Here is a 15801-nt window from a genome sequence, read left to right on the forward strand (position 1 = left end):
TCCATGGTTGGAGATTTGGTAGATGCCAGGTATAACCCCATAATTGATTGGAAACTCTTGAAAAGAGTTGGTTTTAAATTTCGTTAGATGGAATGACGCCGAAATGGAGATTAAGTTCAAGGTTGTTGCTAAATTTCCTAAAGAAAAACCCTAATGGAGAAACAAATAAGAATAACGAAAAGAGATTAAAATTCTTCAGACTAACAGAATTGAGGGATCGTTTTAAGGGAAGCTCGAAAATACCAATTCCTCTATCCCCGAGCAAAATCAAGTGGACTTCTACGATATTATTAATGTTCGTACTAGGTACGACGATATTCCCGGATAGGAAGGGAACTTGTTGGACGCCAAATACCTTCAGTTGTTTAAAGATGTCAATGATGTTTCTCGGTATTCATGGGGAACTTCTTGCATTTGGGGAACTTCTTGCATTGCCTTTTTATTCAAGCTCGAGACTTGGTGCGCATAAGGTTTTCGTTTGGATAACTTAAAGTGGGAGGACAATACGGATGTGAAATTTGACCCATATGACGATCTGAGAGATGTTTATGAAAAAGAACCAATTTATTTGTACCATGACCCGTGTTTTATTGCGGTGGGTACACATTATACAACCCAACTAGAGTCATGCGCCAACTTGGTTACCACCATCAGAAAGCGTAAAGTATTTAAGTTTAAAGTTGACGTGAAAAAAAAGTAAAAAACAGAAATACATATGTAAGTGCCTGGTTCAATATAAACCGGAAGTAGGGTCTAAGGAATGGATCGAGCGGGACCATATCCCTGGAAGTTACATCGATATGAAAGGGTTGGCAGAAGGTATCAGAGCATGCTGGATACAAGAAATTATTTGAATCAATCGCATTTGCAAGTGTCTGGCCTAAATGAAACAATCATCCAAGGCAGTGAAATTCTGGACCCAGTCGAGTATAAGAGAACCGTGGTAACATTTTATGCACATTTGTATGGTTCATTTTTTTTCTATACATAAACCATCTCAACTATAACTCAAATTATTTTAGGATATAAATCGCTTGGTAATACTTATCTTGTGACCGGACCAATATATACACACACACACAATCTGATTTATTTAGTTATTTTTCATAATCATGTAGTCAGAACGGATCAGTAATTTCTTGGATTGGTACAATGCTAGCGGATATGCCGGGGTAATCACCAACTTTGGATGCGAAGGTTTCGACTTTCTTTACTGTCATTTTATCCCAGAGCATGTTCCAAGGACTAGTTGTAAGAGGAATAGGATGAGAACAATGCCAGCCAAAGTATCTAAGCCGAAGCAAAACAAAACCAAATGCACTATTTATCGTGGAAAGCAATATGATGGCGAAGGTCGTGTTGGGGTTGAAAACTGAATACAGTTTTTCTTCTACTATTGTTGGTGCTATGGATATATGATAGGTTGGGAAACCTACAATGAAATTTACTGCAAGTGCACAGTGTCTAACTAGTAGAACAATGGAAAGTACAGGTCGTTCCCACGAGGAGTGTGAAATACTACTACAAATTAATATCAGAAGTAACTAATCGACAAGATGATGTTTTAACAATTTTTCAGGAATTTGGAACAAAATGATATAATATAAAATTCTAACAATAAACAAAGTTGGAATGGGTTTTTAGGATTTTCGGTTTCCACCAATCAATCATGCAAACTCTACTAATCGTTAAAAATATATTCCATGCATTTTCAAATACTGTTTCTCCGCTATAGTTTTCTTCGCTTCATGGGTAGTGATTCCAAAGCATTACCTATCAATCCTAAAGCATACCACGTCAAGGGATTTAACCAAAGCACGGAATATCAATTGAAAAGGATAAATAATCAAGAAAATCACATGAGCAATTAAATGCCAAGCTATATGAAGAAAAACTATTAGTCAATCAAACCATTATTAAGCATATTAATGTAGAGTTTACATAATAAAATTGGTTTCTACCTAAACCTAACACGGCTCTATCTAGACATGGCTTTCTCAAAAGCCATAAACATAATGGAATCAAAACTAGCTAAGCAAAAGAGAAAATGAAAATCTCTCAAACTAGCACGGCTCTGTGCCGCGCCTCCTTCTTTTTCTTCTCTTTTCTCTGTTCGTATATGTAGGTAAACTAGCCATATTTACCAAGGCTCGGTCCAATAGCGTAACCAAAATTTAGGTCTTAAAGTCCGACCGCAGCTCCAATTCCTTATCTCTTTCGGCTAAGTTTCTTCTCCCTGACCATCTACGTTTTGTCATAAGCTGCAGTCTCCGTCCTTTGCCATGCAAACGTCAGTCCATATACTCCTTCCAAAACTCCGTCCAACTACCGAGCGCAACTCCACCTTCTCACTGCATGCAACTCAATCCCCAAAATCCGATCATCTAAACACCACCTTCACCATGGCAGTAAATGTTTCTTTTTGCTGTCATCTCGATGGTGTCTCCAGCCACAAACTGACCCAAAACACCACTTTCCATTTTGTCCATCTTCACTCGATTCATACCAACAAAACCCATTACACTTCTGCCTTCGAAGAACTTGTTCAACAGCTTTCATCGTCACTGCCTGCAAGCAGAAACCCACCAACTTCAATGACTTCAATTACACCTCATGTGAGTAGCAACAGCTTGGATTGAACATTGCTGCTTCGTTGCTGCTATTAAGCCCGTCAACTACCATCGTTTTTCTGTGCAATCGAGACATTATAAAATACAGTGATCACCAACAACCAACACCAATCAGTTGTGAGAGCGTTTCCAACTTCAGGCCATTATCTAGTCTCCACAATAAGCTGCTGCCGCTTTTCAAGTATTGCTGCTTAGTTTCCTGCCGGTTAGTGCTCAAACGAGGCCAACAGTTCATGATTCAAACCATCCATACCCAGGCTAATAAACTCGTCACGCAAATGCATCTCCACTGGCACTTCTTCACTGCCGACTGCAACCACTTCCATCTACCAGTTCGAGCAAACACGATCCCTTGATCTATTGCCGTAAACACCACTGCCTCTCTACTCGCTTGTTCACTGCTTCACTGAACCAAAAACTCCACCGAATATGAACCAGACAGACTACACCTTCTTCATCCATGCCTAAGCTGTTTCTGCAGCCATGCAAACACTCTCTTGTTTTGGTATAATAAATGAAATGTGGTAAATAGGTTGACACGTCTCACTTTCCTTTGATGGGCTTCATCATGTGTTTGAATAAGCAAAGCAATTCCTTTTGTTTCGTTTTATTCTCTAGCCTTCGGATGGCTCAAAAGTGGCTCATAAATAACAAGCCGTTCCAGCATTAGTTGAGCTCCCTATCTTTGGTGCCGCCAGCAGCAACACTGATTGCATTGTGTCAGAAATGCCATTAAGCTGTAGCTTAGGCATTCATTTGCAGAATGATGGAATTAACTTGTATTTTCTACAAAAGCACTAAAATAATATTGTTAGCCAAAATATCGAGTCATAGCTAATATAAATATGGGTACAAAATGTAGCATTTACGTGCTTATCAACGCTCCCACACTTATATTTTGCTAGTCCTCGAGCAAAATAAAGAATTGACCCGCTCCACAGCTGGTCATCAAAATTTTTTTTTTTTTAAAACCCGCTCAACAGCTGATCATATTTTGCAAAAAAATAAATTAATAGACCCGCTCAACAGCTGATCATCAATTTTTATTTATTTATTTTTTTAAAAAAACTCCAAATGAAAATGCCACTCCCCCACACTTAGACATTACATTGTCCTCAATGTAATTGAGTCATCCAACGTAAAAATCAAGATGGAAAATTCATAATATGCAATAGCAAACAAATGAAAGACAGAGTAAAGGGAACAAATCTGATGGGTTGACTCCCATGAAGCGAAAGGTATTTGTTTCCCTGCTTGCCAGCAACAAAGTTCTCAAACAAGGTGATGATACAGCAAAGCAAACTGGCAATCATATATATAGAGTCTAAAAATTTGGGGATCAACCCAACTAATCCGGCCAATTGAAAAGATGATCCTGCAGCAAGAATGATTAGTACCCAGAAAGCTAAAACTGGATTCAATCTTATTCAAAACATAATTCGAACCTTGAATATGAAGTAAATTAGGTTCGCAAATAATTCAGAAAGATTGTTTAAAGAATTGAACAGTTGTTGTACTCCCTAAATCTGGTTCTAAGTCCGACGAAATAACTTGCGCCCCAAATATTGGTTCCAATTCAACCGCTGAACAAGGGATCAATGGAACAATAATATCATGACTCATAGACCCACTATCATCTACAACAGTTTCATTATTAATATCATCAAGATGTGAAAAATCAGAACTTGATAGGTCAGAGAAGGGCTTAAGGGTCAAGGTCGGAGCTTTCTCGATTGATGAAACTAGTCGATACTCGGGCAGAACTAGAGGTTCTACTATGGGCTTCCATTTGTTAGTGTCTAGCAGTGGTGTGGAGTCTAATAAGGCATTGACTTCACAAATAGCACTATCATCATTAAAATCATACCCAAAATGAGCTAAGCAAACCTCTAGTGGATCTTCCAAGTGGCTCTTGCAAAAGCTTTGCGAGTGCATACTTACTTTCTTTTCGCCCGCTACTTGTTTCAATTGTACCTGGAAAAAACAATCAATACGCAACGTAAAAATGAACTAAAAGAAATCTAAAAGAAGAACAAAAATAAAATTATGTACAAAAAGATATCAATCAGAGAGTATTTTGCAACCACTCCCCGGCAGCGGCGCCAAAAACTTGATAGGTTGGGAAACCTACAATGAAATTACTACAAGTGCACAGTGTCTAACTAGTAGAACAATGGCAAGTACAGGTTGTTCCCACGAAGAGTGTGAAATACTACTACTAATTAATATCAGAAGTAACTAATCGACAAGATGATGTTTTAACAATTTTTCAGGAATTTGGAACAAAATGATATAATATAAAATTCTAACAATAAACAAAGTTGGAATGGGTTTTTAGGATTTTTGGTTTCCACCAATAAATCATGCAAACTCTACTAATCGTTAAAAATATATTCCATGCATTTTCAAATACTGTTTCTTCGTTATAGTTTTCTTCGCTTCATGAGTAGTGATTCCAAAGCATTACCTATCAATCCTAAAGCATACCAAGTCAAGGGATTTAACCAAAGCACGGAATATTAATTGAAAAGCATAAATAATCAAGAAAATCACATGAGCAATTAAATACCAAGCTATATGAAGAAAAACTATTAATCAATCAAATCATTATTAAGCACATTAATGTAGAGTTTACACAATAAAATTGGTTTCTACCTAAACTCTAACATGACTCTAGATAGACATGGCTTTCTCAAAAGCCATAAACATAATCGAATCAAAACTAGCTAAGCAAAAGAGAAAATGAAAAACTCTCAAACCCTAGCACGGCTCTGTGCCGCGCCTCCTTGTTTTTCTTCTCTTTTCTCTGTTCGTATATGTAGGTATTGCTGCGAGTTTAGACCTGGCCACATTTACCAAGGCCCGGTCCAATAGCGTAACCAAAATTCAGGTCTTAAAGTCCGGCCACAACTCCAGTTCCTTATCTCTGTCTAGGGCTGCACAGGAACCGTACCGGTACCGTCCCGAAACCGCAGTCAGATGGGACAGGTACACATACCAAAAACTGGTACCGTGTCTAGAATAGGTACAAGTAACGGTTCTAGGCTATTCCCATCCCGTAGTACCGATCTCTTGAATATGGAGAGAGAGAACCGCAATTTGAAGAGTATCACCGCGTAGGCGCATACTGCTGCAAGCCTGCAACTACTAAAAATCTGCATGCGTATGCACTTAATGGATGGAAGATAATTGATCACCCAGTGACGTCTTTATATACAGTAACTACAGTAGAAATATTAAGATTAATCTTTAACCATAGGGGCTTTCCCATGTACAGAATTGAATATAATTAAGTTAGAATACACTTTGTTGGCAGAACTTAGATGTTTCTGCTCAGCTAAAAATGATGTAGTACTTCCTAGTTCCTGTAGTGATGCTTAATTATGCTATCTAGGTGGATGATAGGAAAACATTTTAAGGACTTGGCCACATCTGAATCTCTGTATGCGACAAAGAGTAAAACAACTGCGAGATTAAGCAAATTTTGAGCTTCAAAATTATGTGACGCCGTTAGATATGTGGCACATGGTAACAACTGAATATAATGGGATGATCTACCCTGCATTATTTTTTTTACATTGCTACAGGTAAAGAATCGGTCCCGTCCCATCCCGTACCGAGTTAAACGGGTACAGGTCCCGTCCCGTCCCGTACTTCACATGTACAGGTACCGACCATAAGGAGTTATAGGTACTGAGCTAGGCAAAAACCCGTACCATCCCGTCCCATGTGCAACCCTATCTCTGTCGGCTAAGTTTCTTCTCCCTGACCATCTACGTTTTGTCATAAGCTGCAGTCTCCGTCCTTTTCCATGCAAACGTCAGTCCATATACTCCTTCCAAAACTCCGTCCAACTACCGAGCGCAACTTCACCTTCTCACTGCATGCAAATCAATCCCCAAAATCCGATCATCTAAACACCACCTCCACCATGGCAGTAAATGGTTCTTTTTGCTGTCATCTCGATGGTGTCTCCAGCCACAAACTGACCCAAAACACCACTTTCCATTTTGTCCATCTTCACTCGATTCATACCAACGAAACCCATTACACTCCTGCCTTCGAAGAACTTGTTCAACAGCTTTCATCGTTACTGCCTGCAAGCAGAAACCCACCAACTTCAATGACTTCAATTACACCTCATGTGAGTAGCAGCAGCTTGGATTGAACATTGCTGCTTCGTTGCTGCTATTAAGCCCGTCACTACCATCGTTTTTCTGTGCAATCGAGACATTATAAACTACAGTGATCACCAACAACCAACACCAATCAGTTGTGAGACCGTTTCCAACTTCAGGCCATTATCCAGTCTCCACAATAAGCTGCTGCCGCTTTTCAAGTATTGCTGCTTAGTTTCCTGCCAATTAGTGCTCAAACGAGGCCAATAGTTCATGATTCAAACCAGCCATACCCAGGCTAATAAACTCGTCACGCAAATGCATCTCCACTGGCACTTCTTCACTACCGACTGCAACCACTTCCAGCTACCAGTTCGAGCAAACATGATCCCTTGATCTGTTGCCATAAACACCACTGCCTCTCTACTCGCTTATTCACTGCTTCACTGAACCAAAAACTCCACCGAATATGAACCAGACAGACTACACCTTCTTCATCCATGCCTAAGCTGTTTCTGCAGCCATGCAAACACTCTCCTGTTTTGGTATAATAAATGAAATGTGGTAAATAGGTTGACACGTCTCACTTTCCTTTGATGGGCTTCATGTGTTTGAATAAGCAAAGCAATTCCGTTTGTTTCGTTTTATTCTCTAGCCTTCGGATGGCTCAAAAGTGGCTCATAAATAACAGAACTATAATTTTAGGCATACCAAAATCTTCCAAATCATACTGAATGAAGACAAAAAAGGTTGTGAAATAACAAAATCAGATAACTTCTTAACCCAAAAAAATTTTAATGACACATCTGCCCTTTACGTATTAGTGTTAATAATCTTGATTAGTGAGATTAAATATTTTGTTTAGTGATTAAAATAATTTTCAGAATTATAAGAGTTGTTTAGATGAAAAATTTGAGGAAAAAAAAATCAAAGTTTTGGTTTGGTTAAGAAGGAGAGAAAGAGAAGGAGAAAGTGAGAAAATTCTAATTCTTGATTCAATGGAGGATGAGGAGGGTCATCATTCATCTAAAAAACCTAGGAAAATACATATCAACGACAACAATGATCCAGAAATGGCTGATTTCTTAGATTATGAGAATGATTTTACACCCACTCAAACTCAAGCTCAAACTCAAACACAAACTCAAGATGATGATTTTTATGAGCCAAATCCTGATGATGAAGACATTGATGAGGAACCCAATGCTTCTAATACACAGGTACACTTATATCCTATGCTTAATCTCACTTCTATAGCTCTCAATTGTCAAAAGTTAGGTTTTTTGAATCATGGTTCGGCAAAACAGGTTGAGGTTCGGCTCACATCTATGAGCCGAATCTACCAATTGATGAACGGTTCGGCTTACTGAATCTGTTTACTGCATGTGCCGAACTGTTTGCTAGACACTAGTTCGGCTTATATGAAAGTTTCATAGTAAGCCGAACAACATCCTTAATAGCTCGGAAAAAAAATAATTACCGGTTCGGCTTATATTTCGAAAATCGTATGAGCCGAACATCAATTTGTTATTTTTTGGGTTAAAATATTGTTATTGGTTCGGCACATATTGAGAATATCGTAATAGCCGAACCTCGCAAATGTGCTAGGTTCGACACATATTATGATTATGGAATACGCCGAACCCCTATGCATCTCTATCTGTGACTAGGTTCGGCTTGAAATTTCATGCCGAACTGTTCATATACACTTACAGGAAGCTTTTGTGAAGAACAGTTCGGCTAAAAACGCAACTCAATTTTGAGCCGAACCCAACACTGTAACCGTCATTTAATCGATGAAAAACAGCAAATAGGAGATTGGGTTTGTAAAACTTGCTTTCTTATCCTCATTTCCGGAGTTGGAGATGCAGTTGGTTCAATTTCTGGTTCAATTGGTGGTTGATTTTCAGTTTCTACACCTTCATCTTCAATTGGTTCTTCTTCTTCAATTGATGGATTAGAAGACGATTTGGTTTGCCTAGTCCCTGCTTTTCTTTATACGAGTCATTATGTGGTTGAGTTTAATCGACGATCAAATTTTTACGAATCGACAATTAATCACGATGATGAATTTTTTTTCACAGGAGGGGGAAGAGTTCGGCTAGAGGAGGAGGAGGAAGAAGAGATGGTAAAGGAAACTGATTTTGATTTTTTAGAAAACTGATTTTAGTTTTTTGTATTAAGGGTATATAGGTAATTGAACTATCCATAGGATACCCCTTATAAGGTCACCCAAGATGGGACTATTGTTTCGTATGCATAGAAAGATTTTGGTATGCCCAAAATCAGGGTTCAAATAACAAGCCGGTCCAGCATTAGTTGAGCTCCCTATCTTTGGTGCCGCCAGCAGCAACACTGATTGCATTGTGTGAGAAATGCCATTAAGCTGTAGCTTAGGCATTCATTTGCAGAATGATCGAATTAACTTGTAATTTCTACAAAAACACTAAAATAATATTGTTAGTCAAAATATCGAGTCCTAACTAATATAAATATGGGTACAAAATGTAGCATTTACGTGCATCAATATATTGCTCAATTGTAAGAAACTTTAAAAATTCCAACCTTAGTAATTTTGTGATTTGATCATTTGAAATTAAATAATAAAAGTTAGCTCAATATTTTTCATCTTGTATGTTTGTCCGATATGTGCATATATATATATATATAACTAGGAGTGAATGATTAACAAAGTTTGAATAATATTGAATTGAAACGGACCAACTTTAAGTACTAATTCATTCGGTTATATCAATTAACTATGACACACGAATTGTACGCTTATTATAATTCTCGGTGACTAAAGTTGTGCAGTCACCGAACCAGAATCTTCGAAACTGATCAGGTTATTTATAACAGTCATCACTTCTGGAAGCATTCCTATACAATCTAACCGTAGGAAAACATATACTATGTTTATTTTCCTTGCATCACGTCTTTAATGGTATACCACCACATGAACCATAATTTATCCTCTCTTGGTAATATTGTTTTTCATCTTCTTAATTTTTTAACATGTCATATTCATTGCCACCAAGGAACCTGAAGATAAGAAGGAGATGTCTTCAAATTCATGAAACACGTATATTCTCTATGTCCACTTTAAAGGACATTCATACAAAGGGGTTACAAGCTACAAATAAAAGTTAATGAAAGATCAAAATTATAAGTATACCAATTAATTAACGTATTATACAGAGAGGAAATCGGGATTACAAACCAAATATACTTCTGAAACCGAATCGACCTTATATGTTATCATATGGAATGCACCATACAATTTCCTATATATATGATGATGACGACATTCATTCTCAGATGTTAGTACAGCTTCCCGCATACCCTGATTATGTTCATATACCTTATAAGTTCTTTAAGCATATTTTGCATGAACTATAATTATACACGGTTCCATTATCCTGGACTATAATTTATGTTCTTCTGTATAATTACAAGACAAACTTCTCACACGCTTACATGAATTTCTAATAAGAATTTCATCTAATCTGAGAAAGTGTTTGCTTGAATTTCAAGTTATCTTAACTTGAATTCAAAGCTACCTATAATCTTGAAAGTCTATAGATAAAGAGACTTAAACAACTGGAAACTCAAATCCCTGAAAATTTTGTGTCTTAATTGCTTGCTAGAGTCATACTCTATTAACTTAGCTTTTCTATGAGAAACATAATTAGGTTTACTACTTAAAGTCTTCATTTAGGGATTCGTGAATCCATGTCCGACTATTTTTACTGGCTACTTCGTGTATCCTGATCTTGTTCTTATTAATCGTCGAGGTTTTCGCTAATATTCGATCAGGAATCAGATAGAGTCGCAAATTTATCTTCGTCTCAGATTTTGTGATTCCTCAAGATAAATACCTAAATTTTTTATTTATTTATCGGTTTAGATTGTTTTTGAGAGGTGGTTAGTAATCCATTCTTCTCGTCTAACTGGGTGTAAGTGTTCCAGATTCGTGAGGTTATCTAGCTTAGTATATTGTAAATAGATTTTCAAGGCTTAATCTAAACGATCTAATGGAAAAATAAATAGGCTCATATGTTATAGGAATATTGGTATCAAACATATTCACCTAGGTTGAAGAAACTCTTAGGATGTAAAGGACGACAACTAAGGGAGTCAATTGGGTAGAGCCTTGCAAGGCTCAAGAAACGTAAGGAGCACGGCTGCAGCTGAATTGCTTGGAGGGTTAATTCGGTTTCAACTAAATTCTAGTCCGAAGTCTGATAATAGGCTAGTGTCTATAGTGGTTTAATATATTTTGGTGTTCAAAGCTGGACGATATCCCGAGGTTTTTCTGCAGGTGCAGTTATCCTCGTTAACAAAACTAAAAAAGCGGGGGTCTAACAACCACACCCAATATTTCGTTTAGGAAATATGTATGGACTAACTCCAATATAATTACAAGAGAATTAACTAGACAGTCAGACTCAATCAAGGAAAATATATCCAAGAGTTATATCTCAATTTCTCAAATCAATCTGCAATCGAACAGATAAAAATCTGTGAGACGGATCAATATCATAAATAACTTGGATGATACCAAAGACCAATATCCAAGCGTCAATCAATTTCAATCAACAGCCAAAGGTTGGATTCACCAATTGATGTTGAACTGCACTCAACCTGTGATATTTCAATTATATGGAAAATATAATGCGGAAAATAAATAACACAGACACCAGAAGTTTTGTTAACGAGAAACCACAAATGCAGAAAAACCCAGGGACCTAGTCCAGATTTGAACACCACACTGTTTTAGGCCGCTACAGACTCTAGCCTACTACAAGTTAACTTCGGGTTGGAATGTAGTTGATCCCTAACCAATCTCACACTGATTAAGGTACAGTCGCGTTCCTTACGCCTCTGAATCCCAGTAGGACCGTACGCACTTGATTCCCTTAGCTGATCTCACCCACAACTAAGAGCTGCTACGACCCAAAGTCGAAGACTTGATAAACAAATCTGTCTAACACAGAAAAGTCTATTGAATAGATAAATCTTTCTCCCAAAGAAATACCTACGAGTTTTTGTTCCGTCTTTTGATAAATCAAGGTGAACAGGAACCAATTAATACACCGGACTTATACTCCCGAAGAACGGCCTAGTAACATCAATCACCTCATAATAACTTAATTGTATGGTAGCGGAACAAGATATTGTGGAATCACAAAGAATGAGAAGAAGAGCTTTGTGATTACTTTTTATCTTACCTATCGGAGATAAAATCTCGAGCAAATCTTAGAGAAGATAGTACTCAATACGATTGAAAAAAGTAAGATCAAAACACGCAACTACAGAGAAAATAGTTGGGTCTGGATTCAGAATCCCAAGGAAGTCTTTAAGTCGTTAACCTATAACGGTTTTAGGAAAAACCTAGGTTAAAGGAGAATCGACTCTATTCGTAACTAGTATCACACAGGAGGTGTGGAGATTAGGTTTCCCAGTTGCTAGAGTTCTCCCTTATATAATCTTCAAATCAGGGTTTGCAATCAATGTACCTTGTTAACAAAGTGATAGATGCATTTATATGTCTATTTTGATCTCGATTGTATGCATTGTTAGTGCTCGATTTATATTTATTATGGCTTTTTATGTCTTTGTAGGTGTTTTTGGAGAAATACACTTGTGCGGATAAATTGGCTCGAAAAAGTGGTATTTGCACACCCAGAAGATTTGTTAAAGACACCTCGGAGAAATGATACTGGCACCCGGAAAATTTACTAAAAGCACCCCCAAGAACAAGCGCTAAAAGGACCTTCATTTTGGCTAAGGGGCACCCCCACCGATAAGGGGCATCCTAACTGTTATTTACACCCCAATGCTAAAGGCACTCCAGGAACAGATAGGGGCACTCATCCCTTACCTTTTGAATCATGAATTTTGGCGGGAAATAATTTTGCAGCGGACCAGATTTTAGGGTTCGATATTTTGGGATGGTTTTGGAGAGATTCAATCGCCAAATTAGGCTGAGATTAACGTGATTAAGTTAAACAGGCTTGGTAAATTGTTTTGATTCGGCTAATTTAGGATGGATAATCACGTTGAAGAAAACAGGAAAGAAGAATACTTTGAACTCTGCTGAGATGATTTTGCACGAGTTTTTCTCGGGTTTCTTCATGGATTAGGATAGATATGGGCCTGATATGATAACCCATGGACGGTAGGTGGTTTAGTTTCGAAGAAAAACCACGAGTTCAATGATTCCTCGACAAAACATGGAATATGATATATACAGGGGATAGTTTGTGTAGTTCTGGAAGTTACTCGAGTAAATATGTGAAAAATATATTCTTAGGATTTGATTAAATAGGGAGAAACATATGAAGATAAAAGAGGGAATGAAAGAAAATAATCGGTGACTTTGCTTGGAAGAAAAGAGAAGATTTTCTCGTGATTTTATTTGCATGTTGTTGTGTATATAAAGGTAGAAGGGAGTATCAGCGGAGGTTGTCGAGAGTTTGGGGTAGAGCAGAGGCAGAAAATCACACTGCAGGAGGAGTTGCAGCAGCAACAGGTGAAGAGGAAGACGAAGAGTTGCAGACGACAGAAAAGGGTGACGTTCTCAAGAACACGAAGAACAAAACATACCGACAGTCGTTTATCCTGCCACACGTACGATTTATCATTTACTGTAAAAGTGACTTTGCAACACTTATATCTCGTTGTAATTTCACTGCTTATTTATTTTTCACCTCTTGTAAACACTTTTTGAGCTATGAATACCAATTTTGAGCGTGTTTTCACCATGTGGAGCTAAACCCCAACACTGAGATGACGGAGGAAGCCAATTCTCATCACTATGGTAACTTTATTTAATTCTTTTTACGACTTTTGCATTAATATAAATTGAATTATGATTTTAAATTAATTAATTGTCATTTAGTTTAATGGGTTATGCTTAGCTTTAGTGTTTTGATAACCCATGCTTTCCATTTACAATTAATGTTTTATAAAATCTACCTTGGCAAAGATTAAGAGTCAATAATTGTTGAAACCATAGAATTAAAGTTTGGTGAAATCTTGATTCCCGATAATCTTTCGATATTGTCATTGTCCTTTGTTTTATTCACTAGATTAATTTTATAATATAAGTCTAAAATCAACTTCACAAGTCCGAGAATCAAACCCTTATTTACCACTATAAAAACCACATCACAAAGCATTCAATATTCATCGTTAGATGAAAACCTGATTAGAGCCAAGCTAATATCTTTCAACTGTTAGATTTTCTTAGTTTGTTACACGCAAATGAAATGTACCTTCATTTAGATGTAACCGTAGCTAAACGTGTACACTTAGTTGGCTCAACAATAGTTAACTTAAGTTAGATATATGACCACTTTCATATCAACCTTGTTCATCTTAATCACAACTAGTTCAAATGACTCAAACGAAACTAGTTATAGAGTTGATCAATTGTTTATATTCTCATAGAAGTATACAAGACACAATTGAAGCAAAATCGGTTTTGATGCACTCGAATCAATTCATGAACATTATAGACACGGTTTGCAGAGATTGCATTCCTTATTAAATAAATGTATTTGTAAATGAGTATGTAAACATACTTAACCGATTTTAGAACTTAACCCACTCAGGTATGCAAACGAGTACGCATACCTAAGTTCCCAGACTTGGTCTTGTTCGCCAGTATGCAAACGTGTGTCGTTCACGACCAAACTCGGTTGAAATCAATATGCATACGGGTATGCATACTATAGTTCCTGGATTTCAACTGTTGAATCAGTACGCATAATGGTATGCATACTAAATTCTCGGACTTGGAATACACTTGCAACAATTAACATACAAGTACGCATACTGTGCTATATCCAATCAATGGTTAATTATTCTAAACTCCCATTTTAATCATTGAAACATTCTTAGAAGACGAGAATAGCTGTCTCACACAAACTATTAGCTTCAAAGCAATTTTCAAGTGATCAAATGATCAATATGAAACATTCCGAGTCTACATCAAATGATTGTCTCACACAAATCATGTAAGTTGTTACAAGGCGATTTTCACATTATCATATTTTGACTTTCTTCAAGAATAAAAGATGAACTTGGTTAAAGCGAAAGCTTACCAACATATATTTCGATAAATATGTAAGCGAGTTAAACTCAGCTCGAAATATCAAATGTGTATAATGTAAAGTCTATATAGATATACGACTTTTGTCTCAATAGGAGATAAAATAGAAATAGACTTATGAGTGATAGATGAGTTCAAGTCTCTACATACCTTTTGTTGATAAAGTTCCACAAGCTCCCCTTAGTAGTTCTTCTTCTTCAATCGATAAACGTTATAAATTCTAAAGATCAACTAGACATTCTATCCTAATCCGAGACATAGCTATAAGTAGACTAGAAATCAAGACTTATAGTTTTGACAACTAAACTTGACAAACAAGCTTGAGATAGCAACGCTTGCGAGTTCGACCGAGCAGTGCTCTAACAATCTCCTCATTTGTCAATTTTAGTGACAAAACTATCAATACATATGGATTACAAAATAAATAAACTTTGTATCTTCTCATCCAAATGCTTGATTTCCTTGGTTCTTCAATATTACGCGAAATCCTAATCACTTCCAAGTACTCCAGTGATTCTGAACGTGTTCAACTCAGCATCATAGTTGTTGAAGATCCGTAGGCATAACAATTATTCTCAATTACTGTTATACAATGTCATAGTCTTATTACACAACATCAAAGTTCAATTGTATCACAACTTTGACGATAATACTACGGTGATATGTATCATCCCCCCTAGTTAATACTTCATCTCATAATGGAAACCACTCCCCCTTACATAATTATCCGTAAACCAAATGTATATGTAGTGTGAACTACAAGATAATTCTCCCCCTTTTTGTTAATATAAATTGGCAAAGGTACGAAAACTAGCAGGATCATAATGAAATTCTCATAGAGATACTTCATGACTAAAAGAGAACATATCAACTTTGTTTCGATGAATTCACATAGTCGAAACTTAGTGTATACATCAAGGAGTTTATAAGGATA

This window comes from Papaver somniferum, chromosome 6, assembly GCF_003573695.1.
Source record: "Papaver somniferum cultivar HN1 chromosome 6, ASM357369v1, whole genome shotgun sequence".
In the NCBI taxonomy this organism is placed as follows: domain Eukaryota; kingdom Viridiplantae; phylum Streptophyta; class Magnoliopsida; order Ranunculales; family Papaveraceae; genus Papaver; species Papaver somniferum.